We start from the raw sequence: 25,212 nt of genomic DNA on the forward strand, positions 1-25,212 counted from the left end.
GTTGAAAGTGGCACACATTGGCTTGTTGTTGCTATTTTTGTGTCTATACTTCAGTCTTACTCTGCTCTTGTCAGAAGAGACGTCAATATTCATACCTTTTTACAGGATCCTAAAAATGGTCCAGTGATAAGAAGACTCCTAATCGCTATAATTGAACAGATTTTGCAGTTACACATGTAAAAGTATTGAATATTTGTATTAAACATGATTCGTGAGGAGGATAATGTGATTATAGAGAGACCTCGAGTTCAACAAGTGTTGAGATGGCACACCAAATGTTGCTATGGAAGTGTAGCAGCTTCTACCTTTGAACTTGGGAGGACAATAACAGTCCAGCCAAGTAGGAACCTCTCCACTTAGGCTGTATTAAATAGACTGCTATTTGGATTTTGGCAAATGGACAGCTAAGACCCTAAGGGCTACTTTTGAAATTGAGACTTTTACAATTGAGACTATTGAGGACACCTCAGTGCGTGGATGGGTTTGGAGTTGTATTTAATACTGCTGGACCGAAATAAAGCAGTGGTTCACAAATTAGGAAGGTACCTTTGAGAGTGGAATTGAACTGATCGCGATTAAGATGTTGCACTACAATTGGAGTGGTGTTTTTGTCTGATCATTGGTGATGCAGACGGTAGCAGGGATGTGTTGATCAGTGACACAAGGAATTTCTGGATGGAGTCTCATTCGCCACTTACAACACACAATTTGTGATTAAACTTGTTGGCTCTGAGGAATGACCAGCTAGTGTCAGCGTTATGGGACAGAAACTTATATAAGTCGGGCGCATCTTGGCACAATGAAAAAATAGGTGGATTTTACCATTACTGTGACATGTCCAGCAATTGTAACTGGTTTTTATTGGAATGTAAAAATGTTTTGATATGTATCAATCAGTATATATCTATTTGTGTTTTGTTATTTTTATGTAACTGAGCTATTTAGCACTGTATTAAGGATTTGGTGAACACATTTTGTTGGTTATTGATGACTTAATAGGTGGTTTAATTTGAAGTTTGAATTAATAAAACAGATTTTTTACTTTTTCATAAACAATTTTATTTAGTGATTGAATCTGCATCTCCTTGGTATTTGTTTTGAGGTAGATGTGTAGTCTTCCCTGTCTTTTATAATTATATTTTGGGTACACATGTGCAATCCATTTCTATAATGATTGTCTTATTGTTTAATGACACACATCATATCCCCACTTAGAAAGAAAATCATTCACCCTATAGTGGGACATACCTTATTAGAATATTGGCTGGTGACACCAAATGGTTCTACAGACTTCTATGTTTGATATACATATGTGTGTATATTCTCTTTATCTTTCTGTATCTTACATTTCAAAGTCTCTATTATCCTAATGGTCTTGTTCAAGAAGGAGCTCATATGATGACAATTTCTTTGATCTCTATGGGCATGTCAGACGACATGAAAGGGATGCAGGGTAAGATAACCAGGGGATAAATACCTATCTAGATAATTCAGCTCACCTGAGGAATAATATGTGGTATCGACACTTGAAAAAGGTAGGGGAGAGTTCATCTGATGAGAATTGCAACATCTGCTCTCTCATCCCCTATGTTATGTTATTTGAAATTTCTTAAGCGCAAATAGTCGCTCAAAGGCATCTTTGCGCTGAGCGAAAGGCAAACTGTCCATATAGAGGGGAAAGACAGTGTATGCAGAACTAGAAGAGAAAGGTCATTATAGCTTTCCTGAAAGCTAGATGGTCAGCTAATTTCTTTATGGGAGGCGGCAGTTTGTTCCATGCAATGGCAGCAGCCACAGAAAAAGAGCGTCCCACTATCCTTGCATGTTTAAATGAAGGAACCACAAGCAAATCAGCCGTGGCAGAGCAAAGCTGACAACTGGGGAAATAGCGCACAAACTTGGTTATCAGAAACTCTGGGCCCACGTTGTGTATAGCAAAATGGACGATGCACAGAGCTTTAAATCTAATGCGTTGACATTCTGGCAGTCAGGGGAGGTAGTGCAGGACGGGGAGATATGTGCCCCATAGGGGGAGCCAGTCTCTACTCTAGTTGCCAGATTTTGTAGGTGCTGTAGTCTCTGGATAAGGCCTCTCGGTTGGACTAAGTATAGAGAATTACAATAATCCAGTCGAGATAGAATAAGGGCAGCCACAACCGGGGGACGAAGATGTTTAGGAATTAAAGGCAGCACTTTTTTTAGAACGTTCAGCTGCAGATGGTCAGTTTGACATACAGTAGCAACCTGAGTCTCAATAGAGAGAGACCCTGTCAATGTGACACCTACATTCTTTACCTTCCCTGTCGGAATATGGAGGTTGTCCAAGGATGCAGGCCAAAAAGAAGACACCCAAAGTGACGGATCAGGGGGTCACCCCACCACCAGAACCTCAGTCTTATCACTGTTCAATTGTGGTTCATCCATGTACCCACGGCCGGCAGGCACTCACGCAGGCCTGATGCTGTCTCAGCCTGATCTGGATCTAAACGAATCAGAATCTGAGTGTCATGAGCATACGAATAGCACATGACGTCGAAGGACCGGTTGAGACCCACTAATGCCCAAATGTAGATGTTAAAAGGAATCGGGGATAAGCAGGAGCCCTGCGGTACTCCATTGCTAAGAAGGCAATACCGGCTATACCGGCTCTCCGTCCTCACCAAACAGAGAGCTCATATACAAGCCCGCATCTCTGCGGCATCTAACAACTCGGCTGACTCTTTAAAATCTGCTAGGAACTGGCCAGTTCTGCTACAGTATCTACCTCTGCTGTCCCTTCCCAGGCCCTCTGCATGGCATTGGCCTCTCACTTCATTTAAAAAACTCAGGACATCCTGTCTTCACTCCCCTCCTATTGCCTCGCTCCCTCTATTCCGTGCTCATCGTCTGGCTCATCTTCAGCACCCCCCCTCCCTCCTCCTCTGCCTTTTCCCTTTTCTCTGCAGACAAGGTTTACAGACAAGTCCGATCTATGAAAGTCTCATCGAAACAGGTTCACCCCTGTTCCTCCAAAACTATCAAGGACCACATCTGCTCCTGCCCTGGATGACTTCTGCAACCACTCCTTCGCCACTGGAGTCTTCCCATGCCCCCTGAAGCACTCCCTTGGGCACCCTCTTCTTAAGAAACCCTCTGCCGACCCCTCCTGCCTGGCTAACTATCGCCCAATCCCCATCACTCCCTTCCTGGGCAAGCTCCTGGAGAAACTGGCCATCTCCCAGCTAAATCTTCACACCAAATCTGTTGGTTGTCTCCATGACCATCAGTCTGGCTTCAGAGCTGCCAGAGGCACAGAAACTACTCTCCTGAACATCCGTGAAGACCTGCTCTCCAACCTTGACTCCAATACCCCTTGCGTCCTCATCTTGCTTGATATTTCTTCTGCCTTTGACACTGACAACCATGCCATCTTGCTCAACCGTCTCTGTGATAACCTGGGTATCACCGTTCAGGCTCTGGCGTGGCTGGCTTCTTTCCTCTCTGACCGACCCTCCCAGGTCCAACTTGGGTCCTTCCTCTCCGATATCTTTTTCTCTACCGGTGGTGTCCCCTAGGGATCTGACCTCTCTCCCTGGCTGTTCAACCAGTACCTGGCACTCCTTGCCCACCGCATTGCCACTCTCTGCCCCAACTTTCAGTGCTATGCAGATGATAAACAGCTCATTTTCAGGCTATCCTCGGCCTCCTCATCCCCTTCCCTCATCTCTGACTGTCTGTCTGCTATCCAGGATTGGTGTGCCGCCAATGACTTCTGCCTTAATGCCAGTAAGACTGAGATTCTACTCATTGGCACACCCACTCCCTCCTTCCCTGCAGCTCTCTGGCCGGCCTCTCTTGGCCTACTTCCTGGTCCCACCTGCAAGGCTAAAAATCTTGGGGTTATCTTCGACTCCACACTATCCTTCTCACCTCACATCTCCGACGTCTCTAAGAAGTCACACTACCAGCTGCACCTCTTCAGAGGTATTCTCCTTTCCTCTCCTTCCCCCAGAAGCTCACCATCTCCAGAGCCCTGGTTCTCTCTAGGCTGGACTATTGTAACAGCCTCTATCTAAATCTGCCTGCCTCTACTCTCCGCCCTCTGTAACTTACCCAGAACAGGAATGCGAGACTTGTCCTTGGCCTCAAGCCCAGGGGTCGTATCTCTCCAGGACTCAAATCTCTGCACTGGCTCCCAGTGGCTGTGAGAATTAAGTTCAAAACCCTCTGCATTGTCCATAAGACCTACTGGGGCCTGGGGCCGAAATACCTTCAACTCTCTCTTCCCAAATATCTTCCTTCTCGAGCTCTCCGCTCATCTGCCTACAACTCCCTCAGGGTCAGTCACTGCTCTAAGCAACGAGTTGGTGGTAGATCTCTCTCTTCGGCAGGGGCCTCCCTCTGAAACAGCCTTCCTGCCTCCCTGAAACTTGAGGAGAACCATCTGCAGTTCCGTAAGCACCTCAAAACCTTCGTCTTTGCTTCTGCTTTCTCTCCCTCTCTCCCCTGCTGAATTCCTGGCTGAAACTGCACTGGTCAAAACTACCTGGCCACCCTGTCTGATTCGGGCGCAGGCACCGCCAATTGCACACCTGCACTGCCTCCCTGGCAACCCTTGCACCTAGGGACTGTTTCTGTCTCCCTACAGTCCCCCTACCAGCACTTATGTCTGCACTTGCTACCATCTGGCTGTTTTATTATCTTATTTATTCTACTACTGCTCTTTCTCCTCTCCCTTCCCCCCTCGCACTTTTCCCCTTTTCCCTCCTCCCATGCACTTGCCCGATCTGAATGACCCCGGGCCTAGTAGGATTGTTGTCTGTCGTCCCTTATGTTCCTCCCCTTGCCTCGTCGCACCTCGAAACACTTGTGTATAGGCGCGTTATAAATGCCATATCATATCATATCAAGGCATGGAGTGGATAGAAAGGGGGGCATGGAGAGAGTCTGAGTTCAATCCGCCAGAAACGAGGTGAACCATGCCAGTACTTGACCAGATATACCCATCTGGGCAAGACGGGACAGCAGGATGGGGTGGTCGACAGTGTCGAAGGCCGCTGACAGATCTAGTAGAATCAGGGCCCCCACCCCACCCGAGTCCACCAGCCTGACCATGTCGTCCTGGACGGAGATCAGAACACTCTCTGTGCCTCTGCCCGGTCTAAAGCCGGCCTGAGCAGGGTCAAGAAGAAGAGAAGATTCAAGGTAAGAAGACAGTAAAGTAGAAGCCAAAGATTCCAGTAGTTTCGCAAGAAAAGGAAGGGGTGAAATAGGAAAATTGGCGAGGACCATAGGGTCCAAAGTGGGCTTCTTAAAAAGAGGGATCACTCTAGCGGCTTTCAGTTCTGAAGGAATGATACCAGACTGGCAGGAGTTGTTAATCGCTGCAGTAATTTCCCTTAGAAGATCAGGGGAAATTATTTTCATGATCGCTACCCGAATAGCGTCAGAAAGGGAGGAAGATCTTGCAAATGACAACAAGGACTGCTTCTTCCGAAAATAATGGAAAGATAGACCATTTAGGCAGTTCAGATGGAGATGATCTCAGATTGAGTTCAGTGTTATTACTCTCAGCCGTAAGGGTAGTCTTTGCAATGTTATGACGAATGTCACTGATTTTGGTAATAAAGAAATGCAATAGGTCATCACACAGTTTTTGAGTGGGTCTGACGCTAGAGGTAAGCTTGTCAGAATAAGAGAGAGCCTTGACAACAATGAACAAGGCCTTGGGTTTACACAAGGCGGTCTCCATTTTTTCAGACATATATAAAGCTTTAGCTGTCTTAACAGCACCAGAGTAGGATGCTAATTGCCACTTAAATACGGCCTTAAAATTAGGATTGTAGGCTTTGCGCCAGGAACGTTCTGTCTAAGTTTAAGCCTCTCTGCTTTAAGAGAGTCAGAGAACCACAGCTCCGATGGTAGTCTGCCATGAATACATTAAAGACTTTCTTTTCAAAGTAGGTGTCAGCTTCCGATGCAAAGTGCCTCAGTCATCTTGCAGCATGCACTACTCCTAGGGAGTTGGGCAACCTTACGATGGAGAACAAGACAGGCGTTCCCGTACCAAGATGACTATATTAAGACTACTCAGAGGAAGAAGGAGCATGGATGGACAGACAAGATGCTTGTGTATCCTGCTGCAGGACAACATAAGGTGATTATTGCAGGAATTAAGAGGATGAACTCTTCTAATATGACGGAAGATGGAATGCCTGGATGCTGGGAACAATCACAGCTGTTAATCTATGGACAAGTGAGCATGAGGAAAGGATGGTAAATTGGAATGATGTCCTGTGCAGCGCATCTGCTGAGGAAGGAAGCAATACAAGGAATACAGAAGGTGAATGATGAGTGTCTGAAGTCTTCTGCCAAGTACTCCAAATTGCCTTTATGTAATCTGTGACGGCATCGTCAGTTAGCTCTTTGCCTTCTGGCTTATCCTTGGCATCAATCATAATCTTCATTCCTACTGCTTTCCTTGCCGTTTTCTTACATTGTGCAATTATTAATCTGATTATACAGAATCCAAACATGATCAGCACCAGTATCGCTCCTAGAAACTTGAATAAATGTGCCATCCAATGAGGAATCCATGAAAACAAGAATGCGAACCAACTGTCATCTTCAATACCATCTGTCTCTTCCTCCATCTTAGTGCTTGGGTGCATTCAATATGTGTGCAGCCATTGTAATTTGCATGATAGTGGCTGCATCCTAACTCTAGGTGGGGTGGTAGCGAGAGATCAGTCGAATGTGTGCCGTCAGGTGGTTGTCTCAGAGAATGCATTCTGGCGGCATTATGCCTGTGTAGGACATTTATGTGTGCAGCTAGGCCAATGTTTACGTGGGGTATAGCGGCATTCTAACAGGTTGTTGAGGTGTTCATGTAGAGTTGATTTGTATGTGTGCAGCTAGGCCGAAATTGATTGAGGGGTATAGATGTGTTATATTGTTTGTTGGTGTAAAGTAGAGAGTGAGCATAGTGGTAGGGGAGGTAAGTGTCTGGAGAGGATGATTGACTCTTAGGAGTCTGCTGTTCCTTGTTACTTTTGGGTCTGGATGAGCAGGTAGTGATCGTCCTCATGTTTCGTGGCAGAGGTACTCTGAGGTAGATTCAAAGGTTGGGCCGGAGTAGTTTATGATTTGCACGGTCTGAGGTCATTATTCTTAGGCTCAGGACTATGTGTTATGGTATGTATTCAGGCAACATACCTGTGAATGGGTATGGTCAACTTGATGGCGCGAGACTCGAGTAGACCTATGTAGTAGTATCGGGAAGCAGAGGGTCAGCTGATGCATATTCTAGAGCCTGCAGGACACTAGGACAGCCAACTGTGCTCTTACAGTTTCTAATTCTGCTTGGTGACTCATTGGCTGGTTTCTGTGCTCCCTTCCCACGGTATCCCAAGGAACACTTGCTGGCCGGCTGTAACTATTTTCCAATTTAATGTCATAGAACTCATGATTCTAGAGTTCTGGTGCATTTCGGCGGTCTTAGATTGTGTTATACAAAGCGTCACGAGCCGCTGGTTACCTTTTCTTCTTGGGGAGCGAGAAGGTGAGCCTGCCAGTCTGTCGGTGTATCTTCAGATGAAAGAGCAACGCGGGGTACTGATCCAACACCCTCCTGACAATAAACGACGGGATTGAGCAGAACAAGCTCCCAACGCCACGGGACAGCGCTTCTCTGATTATCGTGACGTCAGGACAGTGTAAACACTGACAGAGAAGGCCTGGTGAAGTCCGCTGCTTAACTGGATGATCGATGGTCTGATCTTCAGAGGTTTCTTGGAGAGAATGTAGTCACGGGCACAGATACCGGCAGGGCACAAGACCAGTAGAATGCAGATGGAATTTTGAGAAAGTGAAGGCAAACCCCCCAAGTAAATGAGGGATAAAAGAAGGTGGTGAATCCTGACCCAATAACCCCAGGACCAGACCCCAAGGGGAACCCAGGAAGGAACAGGCCACAGGGAACTCGGACAAGAACAACAAGGAACCCCAGGGGAGAAGGAACAGGCGGGTAGACCAGAGAAAACTGGCAAAACCAAGAACAGGACTGGGACCCCAAGGGGGTGCAGGGCAGGAGCAGGCAAGAAACACAGAACCCTAAGGGGCTCAGGGAGAGCAGGAAACAGGAACCAGGGACACAGGCAAGCAGGCCCCCAGGAGCGCAGACACGGCCAGAACAACCGCGTTGAGACACATTGTTTCCTGGTTTGGGGAGGCTATACATAGCCTGGGGCCAGAACGAGGCTTGGAGCGCATGCGGCAGTCACTGCACATGCATGGTACGTCAAACGCTGACGATCGCGCATGTGCAGGACACTCACAATGGTTGCGCCCACGGAGCCGGGAGTCCGGGCCGCGGGATGCCGAAGAAGATGCCAGCGTGGGTACAATCTCCAGGAGGGAGATTGCCGGAGCCAAGGACCCCGACCCTTCGGACAGGTAAGTTGCGTGAGTGGCGTGACAGATGGTCCTAATCATGGTTTCAGGAAAAAGCCAGGTTTTTAGAGATGTACGGAAGGCATTGTAGTCTTGGGTGTGTCGAATGTGAGGAGGGAGTGAGTTTTGAGCTCAGAGCCCTTTGGGTAACATGCATGCAGTGGATGGGGTGCAAAATAACTCTGACACTAAATAATCAAACCAACACAGGAAGATGGCAACATTTTTTGTTTTATTAACAATTGTCTAAAACAGGGGACATCAACGGACGTTCGAATCTCTCATACATTTCATAAAAAATCAGTTATATAGTAAAAATGTGTCATATGTGACGTTGATATTGATATTTTATTTCTATCACGCTGGTACACAAGTGTTTCAAAGCGCGTTATGCTATGTGGCAAATAGGAAAATCCTATGAGGGATTGTGATACGCTCAAGGGCAATATTTAAGTATATTATTTATTATTATCTTTATTGTTTTTGGTTTATGCAAACCTTTACAAAATAAATTCTTTTCATAATACAATCGAATAGTAGAAAAAGTTTACATAAAGATACATCATAAAAAAGAAGAAAATACAATAGACTACACTACACTTTTTAAAAGACATTTGTCTAATACAAAACCGAACCATCAATACATTAAACAGCTAAAAACGGACAATTCATATAAAACACTTTAAGTCTAATACTTCTCAATATACATAATTATTATTAATTAACAACATTATTAATAAACTATGGCTTCAACTCATTGTTTCTTAAAAGCTTCCTGAGTATTTAGACATTTAAATAGTTTTCATGTTAATTCACAGATAATTCTCAAAAATTCATTAATACATATTTTTAAAACCGTCGAGTTACCATGAAGCATTTCAAACCACAAGTTGCATCTATTTACATTCGATGTATCATGGACAAACATTGCAAAGTATTCTATTCTTTGTTTCAGTAAGGCAGGACAAACCAGCAACAAATGCATTAATGATTCGTTAACCCTGGTGCCAGCACAATGTCTGCAGAATTTCTTTGTCTCATTCCTGCACCTTATATTCTGGATTTCATGAGTATTTAAAACATTAAAGGATAGTTCCGGGACTTTTTTTTTATTGTCCCTACGGTTCGGCCATGTGTTTTTAAGCATAACTCGGTAGATCGTAGAAAACTTTCCTATGGACCTTACCCGACTTTTCGTCCATTAACGCACTCGAAATCAGCCGCCATTTTCTGATAATCCTATCATTTCCCCCCATCGCCCTGGCTCACCTGCTTTTGCGGCACTAAATCAAATCCCCCGCCCCTGAGCCTGACATCAGCAGACGCGTACCGCCCATTTCCCAACGCCAAAGCACGTTTCGTGTCAACAATCGCTGCGCCTCAGCTAATGACGTGTCGCCATGGAAATGGCAGGACGCCTCTTTCCTCAATAAGTATAAACACACCGTTTCACAACACACAGCAGCAGATTTTCGATTCCATTACTCTCTCTGTGTTACTTTGAGTATTCTGTGACTCGTTTCTGTGCTCTGGTCAGCTACCTTCGCCGCCTCTAGGCCTTGTGAACACCTGTACCATCTCTGTAAATTATTTTACTTTCTTTACCACACAATGGCTACAATAATGCCGTATATGTACGAGCCCGAGTACACCGAGGAAGAACTACTGGAAAGGCAAGCACGCGAAAACGATGGGGATTCGGACGGCAGTTGGGAGGACCAGTCAACGGATGAAGAGCCTGGACCATGTCGCATGGACGGCGTCTCCACCTGGTGCACGTGCAATCGGTGCGAGCTAATGCCAACTGAGGAGGAGAACTGCTGCTGCCGTGAAAATTCCGGGTGCTTGGCCTACATTTCGGAAGGCGAGCCAAGTCCGCAATGCATCACCGAGCTGCCAGAGTTCAGGGAAGCCTGCCTCTCACGGACCGTGTTGAGGATGATGATGGTGCTTATGCACGAACTTTGCGGCACTGTTCGTCCGCGTAATCCGAGCAACGAGTAAGTATACTCTGGTTGTGATGTCAGTGATGCCACTACTATTTCATGGTCGTCTCATCATTCGAATGCATGTAAATTGGTTCCATGTTGTGCATTTTCTAGATAGAATTTTTTTCAAAGCAGAATGACATTTTTTACCTGAATCGACAGTGATAAGAAAGTTGTCATTTTAATACAGTTTGCATCTTTCATTTTCACAGGTGGTACAGGCTGGTGGCCTATCGTTGCTTCACTTGGTGGCTTCACGGGAGGCTCGGACACCGCGTTCGGAGAGTAATACCTGCCTGTGCGGTACTTGCCATTAGACAACATTTCCCCAGCGACAGTGGACAATACCGCGGATTTTCCCTGGATGTGCTGCAACCGCAACTTTACAATGTGTAATGTTTATTATTTATGTTCAATTGAAATTAAGATCTAAAATAAAACCCAACATATATTTTAACAATGGTTGTTTTGATTTTTTAAATGAATCTAGTGTGTCTCCATTGAATAGTCTTCCTGTGCCTTGTCTTGTCACACCACATGTCTCCGGCCAGCATCCTCCCTCACGCTGGCCGCCCACCTTCAATCCACATAACCTTTGAACCCATATGCAGCAGACATACATATGTTATTTTGCGGGTTGGCATCAAGCCTCCCGGCCTTGCCTCCGACCCCAAAAATACTTACCACACCACTTTGTTCAAGCGTTGGCAATAAAAGGAAGGCCGTTGGATTTTATTGATACAAAACATGGTTATAGGTAAATAATCAATATGGTTGATCATAATAAATAATCCTTTTGGGCACCGGGTACAGAGATGACCCCCTCTGGCCCGTGCCGCCTTGCCACCACAGGCCAGCCTGCTGCTGACTAACTGCCTAGGCATCCAGGGTCTCCAGGGTGAACTGCACCCATATATTCTCCTGGGAGGGTGAGGTATTTATAAACTCACCCCCCTGCCTTCCATGTACTAGATCCTGCAGCCTGCCTCTTACATGCAGTTAGATGGCCTCTCCTTGGTGAGGCCCTGCGGCAAACGAGTCTTGTCTGCACGACCACCGCCCCAATCCACCCCCCGCCCTATCAAAGGCAGTTCGCACCGGGGTACTTGTGCTGCCAAGTGGAGCTGTCAGGGAGCGATAAAGGCCAAGAGGTGCCAAAGACCATGTATACTTCAAAGTGGTCTATAGAGCATGGGTTGTTGTTCCCACGTCTACCGCCAGACCCCGTGTCTCCTGCCAAGCATCCCCCCTCACGCTGGACGGCCCCCTGCAATCCACATAAGTGTGTCTCCATTCACAAGTCTTCCTGTGTCTTGTCTGCACGACCACCGCCCCAATCCACCCCCCGCCCTATCAAAGGCAGTTCGCACCGGGGTACTTGTGCTGCCAAGTGGAGCTGTCAGGGAGCGATAAAGGCCAAGAGGTGCCAAAGACCATGTACACTTCAAAGTGGTCTATAGAGCATGGGTTGTTGTTCCCACGTCTACCGCCAGACCCCGTGTCTCCTGCCAAGCATCCCCCCTCACGCTGGACGGCCCCCTGCAATCCACATAAGTGTGTCTCCATTCACAAGTCTTCCTGTGTCTTGTCTGCACGACCACCGCCCCAATCCACCCCCCGCCCTATCAAAGGCAGTTCGCACCGGGGTACTTGTGCTGCCAAGTGGAGCTGTCAGGGAGCGATAAAGGCCAAGAGGTGCCAAAGACCATGTACACTTCAAAGTGGTCTATAGAGCATGGGTTGTTGTTCCCACGTCTACCGCCAGACCCCGTGTCTCCTGCCAAGCATCCCCCCTCACGCTGGACGGCCCCCTGCAAACCGCATAATGCCACGGCATATACACGTCATTCATTCACAAACACACCCCTGTTTCGAATTCTTTATAACCCACTTCATATTTCTAATGAGAACTTCTTTGCGCTTTGCTAGTCAACCCGTGAAGGTGCTGGTTATCTGCTCTTCGTCTCTGTGAACTTCCGTGACCACTTCGAGGAAACTCGTCAGTTTGCAAGCTGTGAACTGCTCCCTGTTCTACGACAAGAAACTACTCTGATCCCTGCATCTAACTGTTTGCTCGTCAAGGTAAGGCCATGTACCATACTCATTTTGCGTCCAATTTCTTTTCGTTCAAGACAGTACATGCAAGGAACTAGTCACATGTTCTGAGTTTAGTCAAATTATTTTTCTATTTTTTTAAAGTTATTCAAATACTTATCCGCATGTGAATAACGTGTATAGTTCCAAGAACCAAAACATACCTTGCATTGAACCTTTTATGTGTCATTTAATTTTTTAACACATTGGTATTCATAGAGAATTGTTGATCTTTACTTTTCAGAACTTTCCACAATGCCTGCCTGTTCCATTGGCGGTTGCCCTTCGAAGACCCATAATAAATCTGAAGGTACTATAATGCATGTTTTCCCTAAGACAATAGATCAGATAAGAGAATGGGTCCGATATTGCGGATATCCACCCTCTGAGCTTGAAAGTAGAGTCCTAGAAGTCTTTGCGGACAAGAGGGGTGATCGATACCGCATCTGCAGCAGGCACTTTACCTCTGACATGTACTCCACATCATTGCTAATAAAGAAGAACACACCGCGAGCGAGGCGAAAATTGCTCTCAACCGCTATTCCCACTCTATTCGTCCACATCCCTCCACTGGTGAGTCAAGTTTACGTATTTATCTCTCGGCCTTGCGGTAGTGTGTAGCATTAGCTAACAATAATTTCCCCATTTATGTATCCACTCAATATGAAGGCGGAAGATTCTCCATCCGTGTCGTTATTGCAGTCATCAGCCACTTCAAGCGCCTATCGGGTAATCTTACTTGGCTATTCTGCCACTGACTTGTTTTAGGCATGTAAATCAATAGTTTTAATTTATCGTGTAATTATTTTACCTAATGGTACATTCTTGTACTCGTCCTCTAGTCTTTGTTTTCAGTTATAATTATTGTTATCCAAAATAATTCAAGTACTGTCTTTCAGGGAGATGCTGAGGAGTCCAACGTATTGACGACTACCGTTGATGTCACTCAGATGCTCGAGGTACGTTTCAGGACAGTTCCATCGATGGAGATCATCAGATCTTGCATTCTTGTAGCGTGATTGTTACACACAATGTTTCTTTCGTTTTTAGCCATTGATATGTCCTTCTGTCGTCGCCCTCCTATGTGTCTTCTTTTTTCAATATTGTGTTCATTACTAATGAAAGTCCTATGTTTCAGGGAGTCGATGGAGCATTAGTCCAAGAAGAAGGGGGAGCGTGCAGTTACGGGTCGGCGCAACAGCTTGCAGAAGTGTGCACCGCAGTTACATCGTCCCTTGATGTTCTTATGCATTTCGAGGTATGGATACTGACAGTTCAATCAAGCGAAATCATATGACGTGATTACATCCGCTATACTTCCTTCTTTATTAACGCAAGTACTATGTTTCAGGGAGATGACGGAGCTTCTTCTACAAGAACATCACCCCTAGTAGTTGATGCAGATCTCTGGGTGGTGACACTTCCAATGATCGAGCAAATCGAATCATATTTACATATCCATTATTTATTTTAGACAACTGATCATTTGTGCAGGTCTATTTAGATGAGCCGTTCACGCCTGCACAAAGTTTCTGTTCTTTTTATCAAAATAGAAAACCATACTAATGCAATTACTGTGTTTCAGGGAGTCACTGAAGCATCATCTTCAATAATATCATCAATGGAAGTCTATGAGGAGCCCGAGGTATGGATCTTGACAGTTCCATCTAACTAGATCAACAATGCGTGAATAATTGTCGTTTGAATGTTCTACACAAAGCGTTCATTCGTGTTTTGCTATTGAGATGTACGTGGGTATTGGTCCCCAAGTACATTTTGTGTTTTCGATATTATTATACATACTAATGAAAGTTCTATGTTTCAGGGAGTCGATGGAGCGTCAGTGCGTGATGGATGTGCTTATCATGAAAATATAGTCGTTGCAGCGCAAGAGGAAGTGGAGACATGCACACACGAGTCGGAGCAACAGCGTCCTGATGTTGAAGTTCGAGGCAAGAAAGTTTCAAAGAAAAGAAAGCAAAAGAAGGTTAGTGTCCTGGTCACTATATTATGTTGTTTTTCACTGTTAATAGTTCAATACTGTAAGTTGTGTTTAAACTGAACATCCCTTTTCCAATCTGTCCTCTAGTTGCGAGTGGGTGTACGAACTAGATCTACACAGACAGTGAAGCGAACGAGAGATGTTGCTTGTCAAACCTTTTGGCAGGGACTTGAGACTGGAGATGCATCGTGCCAATGGGAAGAATATGAAGTGATTGACAACGGAGCTATACCACCACCAGCCATTGATAGTGAATGTCCTCCTGGTAGTTCGGATGCAGTCGGAGATCAATTTACAGAATCCACACCCGCAAAAACTAAGACCGCGAGAAAGTTGAAGAAATTGTTTTATTCACCCATCGCCGGAGAAGGAACAGATGTTGCAATGGAAGAGAATGAAGTGGACGACAATGAAACACCATCAATATCACTGAACATAGCGGAAGACGATATCAGAGATTCTACCTTTCATGTGAGTGACATGTCCTCAACGTTACAGGCCGAACCAGCTGGGATGCAGAGTGACAGTATAAGGAAAGAGGCCAAATTCATTGTATTCGATAGTTGTTTGATTGATATTATTATTCGGATGAAATGTGGGCATTCGGTTGGTGGGGAAGTATGTGGGGAGCCATTCATTAATGTGACTCGTGCAATTCGAGGCACTAACCTTAAAATACATGCCACCTGTACAAAATATCATCCTTTCTCATGGTCTGCACAACCTATGCTGGGACAACTGCCAGCAGGCAATCTACTTTGTGCAGCGGCTGCACTTTTTAGTGGTTCAAGTTTTAAAAAATTAGAGTCTTTCTTTCAGTTTGTGGGAATCCATTTCATTGCGAAAACTCAGTTCTACAAATACCAAACCGATTATCTATTTCCAGCCATTAGCGAAGCTTGGAGAATGGAAAAAATGTCTATTGATAGTACATTCGCGGGCAAACGGTTCAGGCTAGCCGGTGATGGACAGTGCGACAGCCCAGGATTTTCAGCCAAGTACTGCACCTACCACTTTCAGGACATGGAAAGTAAGAAAATTGTGAGTTCGGTGGTCGTGCAGGTGTCACAAAGTACATCCTCAGTGGCCATGGAGAAAGTTGGCTTTGTAGCATCATTGCAAGAACTACAATCGCGGGGAATGGTGATCGACCTGATAGCCACGGACAGACACGTTTCAATTGCCAAGACAATGAGAGAACAGTACAAAAATATAAATCACCAATTTGACGTTTGGCATCTTGCAAAATCAATCAATAAAAAATTGTCGGCTGCAGGTAAAAAAAAAGAATTGCAAGGTATTTCACAGTGGTCCAAGTCAATCAGCAACCATCTTTGGTGGAGCTCAAAAACATGTGGAGGGTCGTTGGAAATTCTACTGGAAAAATGGCGGTCAGTAATGCCACACTGTACGAACGTTCACCGATGGAACACGAACCAACATTTCCACAATTGTGAACATGGCCATTTGTCCACAGAGGAGGCACGGAAGAAGAAGTGGTTGATTCCTTCATCACCCACTCACAAAGCCATTGAAAAGATTGTATTTGATAAAACTATAACAAAAGCTTTGAGGGGACTCACGGAATTCTGCCACACAGGAGATTTGGAGGTGTTCCACAATATGTGCCTAAAGTACAGGCCAAAACGATTGCATTTTGGCATGGAGGGCATGATAAATCGGACTCTTTTAGCGGTCTTGGCACATAACCATAATGTTGGCCGTCAACAAAGTAGGACGACCGGAACTTTAGGGACGCTTCGCTACAATAAGGCCTTCACTAAAAGAAGTAAACAATGGGTGATCAAACCAGTGTTTGAGGATATGCAATATGAGTTTATTGAGAAACTTATTGTTGACGTCCTAGATAGGCACATAAATGGAGTTGTGAACGAACCTGTGCAGGGGACAACTGCATTGCCACCCAACATTGCCTCTGTTCCATGTCCACCTAAAGAAGAACTCATTGAGAAATACACATCACGGTTTAAATGATTGTAATTTGATTGTCTGTTCTCTCGAGTCTCCTCATGTCGCAGGCCCATTGAATATGTGTAGCTATGTATTGTGTAAATAAAAGTGATTGCTCAGTGTACATGCAATGTGTCTCTCCACCCTTGCCCCTCCCTTCACCGTGCAGTAGTGCAAACCACCCGGGTGTCACCTGTGACTTTGCTCTGGAGTCTCCTCATGTCGCAGGCCCATTGAATATGTGTAGCTATGTATTGTGTAAATAAAAGTGATTGCTCAGTGTACAAGCAATGTGTCTCTCCACCCTTGCCCCTCCCTTCACCGTGCAGTAGTGCGAACCACCCGGCTGTCACCTGTGACTTTGCTCTGGAGTCTCCTCATGTCGCAGGCCCATTGAATATGTGTAGCTATGTATTGTGTAAATAAAAGTGATTGCTCAGTGTACATGCAATGTGTCTCTCCACCCTTGTTCATTTGCGCATTAAATTAAACCAAACAGTAATATAAATCATTTTTCAAAAAATATAGAATGTCTCCGTATTTATGGTTCTGTGGGGCTGCAAAGCACGCAGACAAAATGCAAAGATGGAGTGTAAATTTCAAGTCCTGTGAGACGTCCTTACACCGAATGTAGCTAACTAGGAATGTGTGCTCGTTCAAAGTGAAGGTCAGCTGCTTTGATTTTTTCTAGGGTGCCAGAATGGCCCACGACTCAGTATAAGGTTCTATTGTTATTTGACCTTGACAGGCCGGGACCACGTAAGAAACGATAATGAATATAATTTCAGAAACGAAAGCCATTTCATGTTCGTTCATTAGAAGAAATAACGTCTGCATAGAAGGAGTGGTATTTCGGGACTGCCCTACGCACAGACACAATGGAAAATGCAAATATAATGTAAGTAACTCTTTAGATGAGTTTATACCGCAATTTAATTACTATACAGTAGCTTTAAAGACGGGTTAAGTTGGACTTGTTCGTTCTATGTGGCATATTGTTTTGTACCGCGCACTATCTTGGGGAGAACCGTCTCCTTTTACGGAAGCACCTCAAAACCTTCCTCTTTGCTTCTGCTTTCTCTCTCCCTCTCCCCTGCTACAACTGGTCCACTGTCTGCGATCTCGGTCCTGGGCCCTTCCACTCTCCACCTGCACTCCCTGTCAACCCCTGCACTGGTGGACTGTCTCAGTATCCTACAGCCCCCCCTTGACGTTTAAAACCCAGTTGCACTGTCCTAGCTATGAAATAATTTACCGACCGAATATATAAAATGAATAATTTTAATAAAGATCTGATGGTGAGACTAATTTCATTTTTTATGTTTTTCAAACAGGTACTTCACCCATTATTGTCTGTGTCACGAGTACCAGACACCGGCGGATGGGTTTTTCAACCGCCAGTTGCTTCTCCGCGTGAACAACGTTACCACCCTGACCATTTTATGGGATGATCGCCAAGTACAAGTATGCCCTTACGCGGTACTAACGGCTAGATGCAACATACAGACCGCTGTGGTGGCCTAGTGCCTCGTTGTTGGAACAGCCATGCGATTATCAGTGCGACCGAAGAGCTTATGTTATCGTAAACCAATACCCTGTGTACTGCACACGAACATCGCTTGCCTCAAGACGAACTATTTTGGATCGAGAGCAAAGAAAAATGAAAATCGCTGAATATTCTGTAAACATTTGATGTCCAATAAATGTACTTTGCCAAATGTACAATCTTGCAGTTTGCTTTTAAACCACAGTTTCATATTCCGAATTGTGGCGCTGTATTGTGAGATGATCTAAGACCCTGTGTACAGCAAAGGAACATCGCGTGCCTCAAAACGAACTTTTTGGAACCTGAGCAAATAAAAATGCAAATCGCTGAATATTCTCTAAACATTTGATGTCAAATAAATGTACTTTACCAAATTTACAATCTTGCGGTTTGATTTAAAAGTACAGTTTCATATTGCGAATTGTGGCGCGCTGTGTTGTGAGCTGATCTGTGTTGGTTTCCGGGTTCTGTGTGGAGTCGCGTAGAAGACGCCTGGGCGCGTTTGCCTACGCAGCACAGTCACGTCACGGATAGAGGCGGGGAATATGAATGTTTTGATAAAGTCTGTTTCAGGGGCGGGGGATTTGATTTAGTGCCGCAAAAGCAGGTGAGCCAGGGCGATGCGGCAAGTGATAGGATTATCAGAAAATGGCGGCTGATTTCGAGTGCGTTAATGGACGAAAAGTCGGGTAAGGTCCATAGGAAAGTTTTCTACGATCTACCGAGTTATGCTTAAAAACACATGGCCGAACCGTAGGGACAATAAAAAAAAAGTCCCGGAACTATCCTTTAAAACGAAATCTCATGAATTGGTTTCTGTATGCTCTGGATGGATATTTTTCTAGATATTTCTCGGGATAAGATTTCCATTTCCAGAATGATATAGCTTGTGAATATATCGGGGAGTTTAAGATTATCACATTATTCTCCAACCAGTCTGAGGCTTTTAGTAATTCTTTAACTTTAAGAGGATTCCTTTTTAGATTTTCTAATGTAAGGCCTAAATCGCTTAGAATTTTCACACAGTCTTTTTTTAACTCACAAATGAAAACTCCAAGCAAGTCAACACCCATGAGGTAATACAGTGTGTTATCTTCAGACATCATGTACTTTCGTAATAAAGATAATTTTTTCCAATGTACTGTACACTTTAAAGAGGACAAACCTAACTCATAACGTAGGAGTTCCATAGGCAAACATTTCGGTAGATATCTTAAGACCCTTCGCCATACTTGTGCTTCGACTGTTTTCAAATAAGCTACCAATTCTTCAGAGTAGAACTCAAGACCATATGTCAATCGAGGAATGGCTTTTGACCGATAAAACATAATACAAGGCATCATTGTAAACCTGCCATATCTTCTCTCCACAGCTGATATCTGGTTGGCAATAGCAGAGGCTTTTATGCCAAGATGTCTTTTTATAAACCCCATCGAATGAGGAGATGTGTATATATAACCTAGGTATTTTAGCATTGATTTATTTTTTAATTTTAGACCACCACACATAATTGAAAAAGAGTCCTCTTTTATATTTTTCGCACCAGTGTAAAATATTATTGTTTTATTAGGGTTTATCAGTAGCTTTCTATCCAAGATAAATTTCTCAAATGCTACAATCAACCTTTGCAAACCCACCTTAGTCCCATCAAACAACAAAAAGTCATCCGCATATTTAAGTATACTTTCTATAAGGGGTGAGGTTGTGATTGGGTATCTACTGTCAGGTGGACAACTTATGCCTACCTCTAGTGCAAGTCATCTTCAACACTATTAGTACACAGTATATCATTGGCTGTCAAACTACAAGGCCCTTCGTTATACGGCCATCGACAATTGGTTGGCACGCTCATGCCATGTCTGGAACATTTGGTTGACTTAGCAGTACGTAAGCTCATACCCATGTGCCAGGAGGTGGACATGACTTTACCTTCCCACCCAATCAGCCCAATGTCTCTGATCACCCATGCCTTCTGCCATGAAGATTGTCTTTGAACTTCACCTTGTAGAGTATTCTTGTCTCTGGTATTATATCGTCATTCTAGGACTCCATGCTCATTCTATTTTCATCCTTGACTCACGTGACAGGAGACCATGATTTGGACCATTTTTCAGCAATTAAATGTCTTAACTGAATAAAACTTGGTACGCGTGTTGTTCTTTCTTAGCACCTTAACAAGGGATGATTCAGCTCTGCACGTTTGTCACCTTCAAGAATAGATAACCAGTCTTGGCTGCCTTCCGCTTTGACACTAGGCCAGACAGCTTGACCATCTCAGTCCGCAATCTCAGCTAATTCTTTGCTGCGACACAGTTTTCGGTCCTTCTTCTCCATGGGGTTGAGCTAACTAAATTCATGACACTGATGTCCAGATTCTATATAATGGTGGCTCCGCCTGCAGTCTATTCACTACGTATAGCCAGCTTCTATGATCATTTAATCTACTTGCGTAGCTGCATCTGTACATTTATTGAATGGTTGCATTTTCTGCAGTGTTCTTCACACATGCAATCTTATCTTTGCATGTAAAAGTTTACTAATTTCTTAACTTCGTCAGCAGTTTCTATAAGGTTCCCATATTCTTCTTCAGCCAGTCTTCTCAGGGCGTCACGCTCATCTTTTGTGACATCACTATCTCTTCTTTTGCTCTTTTTTTATACTTCTTCGGGGTGTTCCTCCCTCAAAGTGTCGTCTCTTCGGGAATACATTTGATAGGGATTTCTTGGAGGGTATCTTCTTTCGAATATTCTCTGCGGAACGGTCACAATTGTTGGTGTCAAGCATGGCACAATTTCAGGCTTCCAGCATACAGGTGGTATGGGGTCGGGACCACCTGCAGAGTCATTCAGCTGCTCCTCTACACTTTCACAGAGCTGGAGCCAAGGTTGAGTAGGTGGACCCTCCAATACTGGTTGAATTGGAGGCTGGAATCACTAGTAAGAGGGCAGTGCTTGACCTTAGGGTATGTGCTGAGTGGTAGGGTGTAATCTTCTCTTGTAAGTATGCTGGGCCGGTCTTGTGCAGTGCTCGGTGGGTAATGCATAGGATTTTGAAAGTGGCCCTTCGTTCAACAGGGATCCAGTGAAGGGTGTGGAGAGCGGGGGAGATGTGATCCCTGTGTCCCAGTGCAAGGAGTCTGGCTGCAGCTTTTTGGACTTTTTGGAGTTTGTTAAGTTAGTATGCCGGTGTACCCAGATATAGGGAGTTGGCATAGTCCATTCTTGACATAACAGTGGACATAATAGAGGCGAGTCTGTTGGGGTAGGTGAGGTAGGGGAAAATATGTCGTAGGAGCTTGAGGTGGTAGTGACAGGATTTTGATACATTATTGATCTGATGGGAGTGGGTTAAGCCTGAGTCCATTGGGCATCCAAGGTTTTTGACTATTTCGGAAGTAGGAGGGGGGTGACATGGGAGGTGGCCAAAGGAGTGGATGCGGGAGAAGGGCAGTGTTGCCGAACAACATGATCTCAGTTATATCTGGGTTCAGAAGGAGGTAGTTTCTTGTCATCCATTGGTCAATGTCTCTGTAGGAAGCTTCATGGTCGCGTCATGGGTTAAACCTTGTTTTCGGAATTCCTAGGATAATGTGGGCATCGTCAGCATAGTTATAGCAGGTGAGGTTGTGCGCACGGATGATCCCTGGTAGAGTGGTCCGATAGAGGTTGAAAGGGAGAGCAGAGAGCCAGGCGCTTTATGGTTCATGGTGCAAGCGGTTGAGAGAAAAGAGGAGAAGAAAGTGATTTGTTTCCTGTTGTTGAGGAATGAGGCAATCTATTTGTGTGCAGAGACTTGGATTCCTAGGGAGTGCAGTCGGTCAAGGAGGATAGAATGGTTAACAGTGTCAAAGGCAGCTGATAAGTCAAGGACAATCAGCGCTGCACAGCATTCAGAGTCTGCTGAGACCTTGAGATCAGAGTGGTTTCAGTTCCATGGTGCGGCCTAAAGCCTAATTGAGCGGGGTCGAGTAGGTTGTTGGAATCTACAAAACGGTTGAGCTGAGAGTATGCAGCGTGGTCAATGAGGTTTCAGCCATGAATCGTGTGTTGGAAATCCACCTGTAATTCTTAGGCTCAAGGGGGTCGACGGATGCCTTTTTCAGAAGCGGTTTGACATGCACTATTTTAAAGGCCTCCAAAAAAGATGCCAGAGGAGAGGGATTCATTTATTATGGACTTTGCTTGTTCTCCTGCACATGTGGAGAAGATGTCATTGAGAAGAGAGGCCGGTCAGTGGTCAAGGGGGGACTGGGAGGGTCTGCTGCCGGACAGTAGATCGAGGAACTTGTCTCTCGAGATGGGGTTGAAAGAGTCAAAAGATGGCATTGCAGCGGTTAGAGCAAGGGAGTCAGGCGGGGGAGGTGTGGGGCGAGGGGTGAGTGTAGAAAGTTTGATATTAAGGGTTGACATCCTGTCTAGTGATGTGTTGTAGAAATTCAGTGAGAGGGAGTCGCAGAACGTTTGCGTGGGCGTGGTTGGGGTAGTAGTACAGGGGGGTTTCACAAATTCGGAGATGATCCTGTGGAGCTCTTTGCTGATGTTGCAACAATTCAGGAACCGTTTATTGTAATAGGCATTCTTGGCCTTTCAGATCTTGTATTTGTAATTACGCTGGTGGCTTGCGAACGTAGATCTGCTGAGAGGGGTTTATATGTTCGTCATTTGTGCTCAAGAGAGTTGTTTTGGCATTTTAAGGTCTTCAGGTGTGGTGTGAAACATTTAGGGGATGGTCCTTTGTGACAAGCTGCGGGGCGTGAGGGGGGGAGATGAAGTAGTGATCCTTTAAGCCAAGAGTCAAAGGATTCGATGTTTAATGGTCTATCTGAGGTCGGTGGGGCAGGAAGACTGTGTAGCAGCATTTGTGATCCTGTGTCGGATTAGGGTGAGCCATAGGTTGGGGGGGTGGGGTGTGGACAGAGAAAGGGATGGCACAGTGGTCTGTCCAGATGAGTGGTTTGGGACTAAATACAGAAACAGGGTAATCGAACCTGAAGATTGCATTAAGGGTATGATCTCCAGAGTGGGTTGGACCAGTGGTATGTCGGGAGAGGTTGAGAGTCTTAAGACTGTCGACCAGGGATTGGGTCATGGAGTTGTTTGGCACATCAAACCAGATACTGAAGTCCCTCAGTAGTGTGAGGGTAGGGTGGTTTACCTGGAGGGTAGCTAGAGAGTCACAGAGATTGTTGACAACATGTCTGTCATATCCGTGGGTCTGTATATGAGTAGGAAGCTGTGAGTTAGGGTTGACAGTAGAGAGAGTTTCACTAGAATGGATTCACAGTTAGCATTGCCTGGCTGGCTTTCGGTGATTGAGATGAAGAAATGAGGTTTATAGAGGATCGGTACTCTGCCACCTCTGGAACGTCTGTTGTGAGAGATAAGCGAGTACCCTGGGAGAAGGACTTGTTCGCGATTGGTGCAAAATCGTTAGAGAGCAAAGTTTCAGTGATGCAAATGAGGTCAGGATTGTCAGAAGATAGGAGGTCAGAGTTGCTGTGTCTGTTTCTCGCCACGAAGCAGGCTTTTAAATGGAGGCAGGTGACTTCATGAGGCATAGTGGTTTTCCTGACGCTTGTGGTTTTAAGGGCTCCGTTGGATTGCGAGGGGGTGGGTAAGGTGTCAGTTGTGATGCAAGGTGTGGGCGGAACAGTCTGGGTGGCTGAGGCTGACCGACGGGTGGTAGTGGGGGTTCGGGACATAAGTGCTATTGGGTGGGGGGGTGAGTGGGTTAGGTCAATGGGGAGCGGGAAGAGTAGGCGGGAGGAGGTAGTTATTCGTGAGATGTGGTGGGGTGGATCATGGGGGGATGGTGGGAGGTGAGTGGTGCAAGTGTGGAGTGTGGGCTCAGGCGAGTTGTTGAGTGTGTTTCGTGTTTGGAGTGAGTTAGGGGTTTTGGTGTACTGGGTGAGAGGTTGTGTTCAAAGAGGTGGAGATGGGGAGTGGCAGGTGGGGTGGGCCTGACGGCAGGGCCGGGAAAGGATGGGAGGTTGGACAGATGAAGAAGTGGGGAGAAATGGAGACTCGTGGGAGAGGAACAGTGACCCATTCTGCGTTTTGTGCATTTAGATACATCAGGAGTGTGAGAGAGTGTTGGAGGGTCAGAGGGGAAAGGGGATGAAGCAATGGTTTTAGAAAGGGCAAGACGTGCTACTTTGAGAGAAGGGAAAGAGGTTGAAGGGGGAGGGTGTGGTGGAGGAGGGTGAGGGGGGTAGGGTGATAGGGATTCGCAGGTGATGCGGGGGAGACTCAGTGCTGTGTGGAGTTTGTGGGGTGTGGAGGTCCTAGTGGGTCTGTGCTGTTAAGGAGACGCTAGGATTTCGAAGGAGTGGTGTTGGAGGTGAGGTGGTGTGGGATTGAGGAGGAGGATGGATGGAATGCGTGTTTTGGTGGAGTGCTGACGATGATGGTGTGACATTGAGCTCTGGACGAGTGAGTAAATGCTAGTGCAAGGTTCAAGGGGGTTGTGGCAGGGGTTGGGAAAACTGGGGTAAGGGGGGCAGGTCTAGGGGGTGTTCATACATGACCGCATCAATGTTGCAGTTGTGACAAGGTTGGTATTGGCGAGGGGCATATGTTGTTTGACGTGCCAGAGCTCTCCTCTGGCTTGTGAGTTGGAAGTTGAACGGGGTGTAGGAATGGGGGGTAGGTGGTTGTTCTCAGTGGATGCCTGGGGGTGAGGATGGCGGGGGTGGGCTGAGGTGTGTGGGAAGTGGGTGGGGGCAGTGTTTGGCATGCCAGAGCACTCCTCTGATCTTAGAGTTAGATGGGGTGTGGTGGTTGGGTGAAGTGCGGGGGGGTGAGAGTGTATGGGTATTCGAGTGCAGAGGTCAGAGATGGCGGGTGAAATGGCATGCAGAGGGAGTTCATGAATGAAGGAGCTTGTATTGAGTACATGAGCCTGGTGGGGTGCATTATCATTTGGCAGCTGGTGGCGGTGATGAGGACGGGACCGGGTTGTGGGGGCAGAGAGGGGGTCTTGGATTTTTTGGTATCTCCATCAAGTTGGGCAAGTTAGTCATGGTTGTGGGATGGAGTAGTGAAGCAGGTGAGAGATGTGGGGGTCAGAGAGTGGCTGCAGGTACAGAGGGTTAGGACAGAAGCTATCAAGGTGGATGCACCTAAGACTGAGATATCAGCAGATGTAGTGAGAGGTAATGCAATAGCAGCAGCAAGATTTAG

This window comes from Ambystoma mexicanum, chromosome 2p (assembly GCF_040938575.1).
Source record: "Ambystoma mexicanum isolate Mex_15411 chromosome 2p, UKY_AmexF1_1, whole genome shotgun sequence".
NCBI lineage: Eukaryota > Metazoa > Chordata > Amphibia > Caudata > Ambystomatidae > Ambystoma > Ambystoma mexicanum.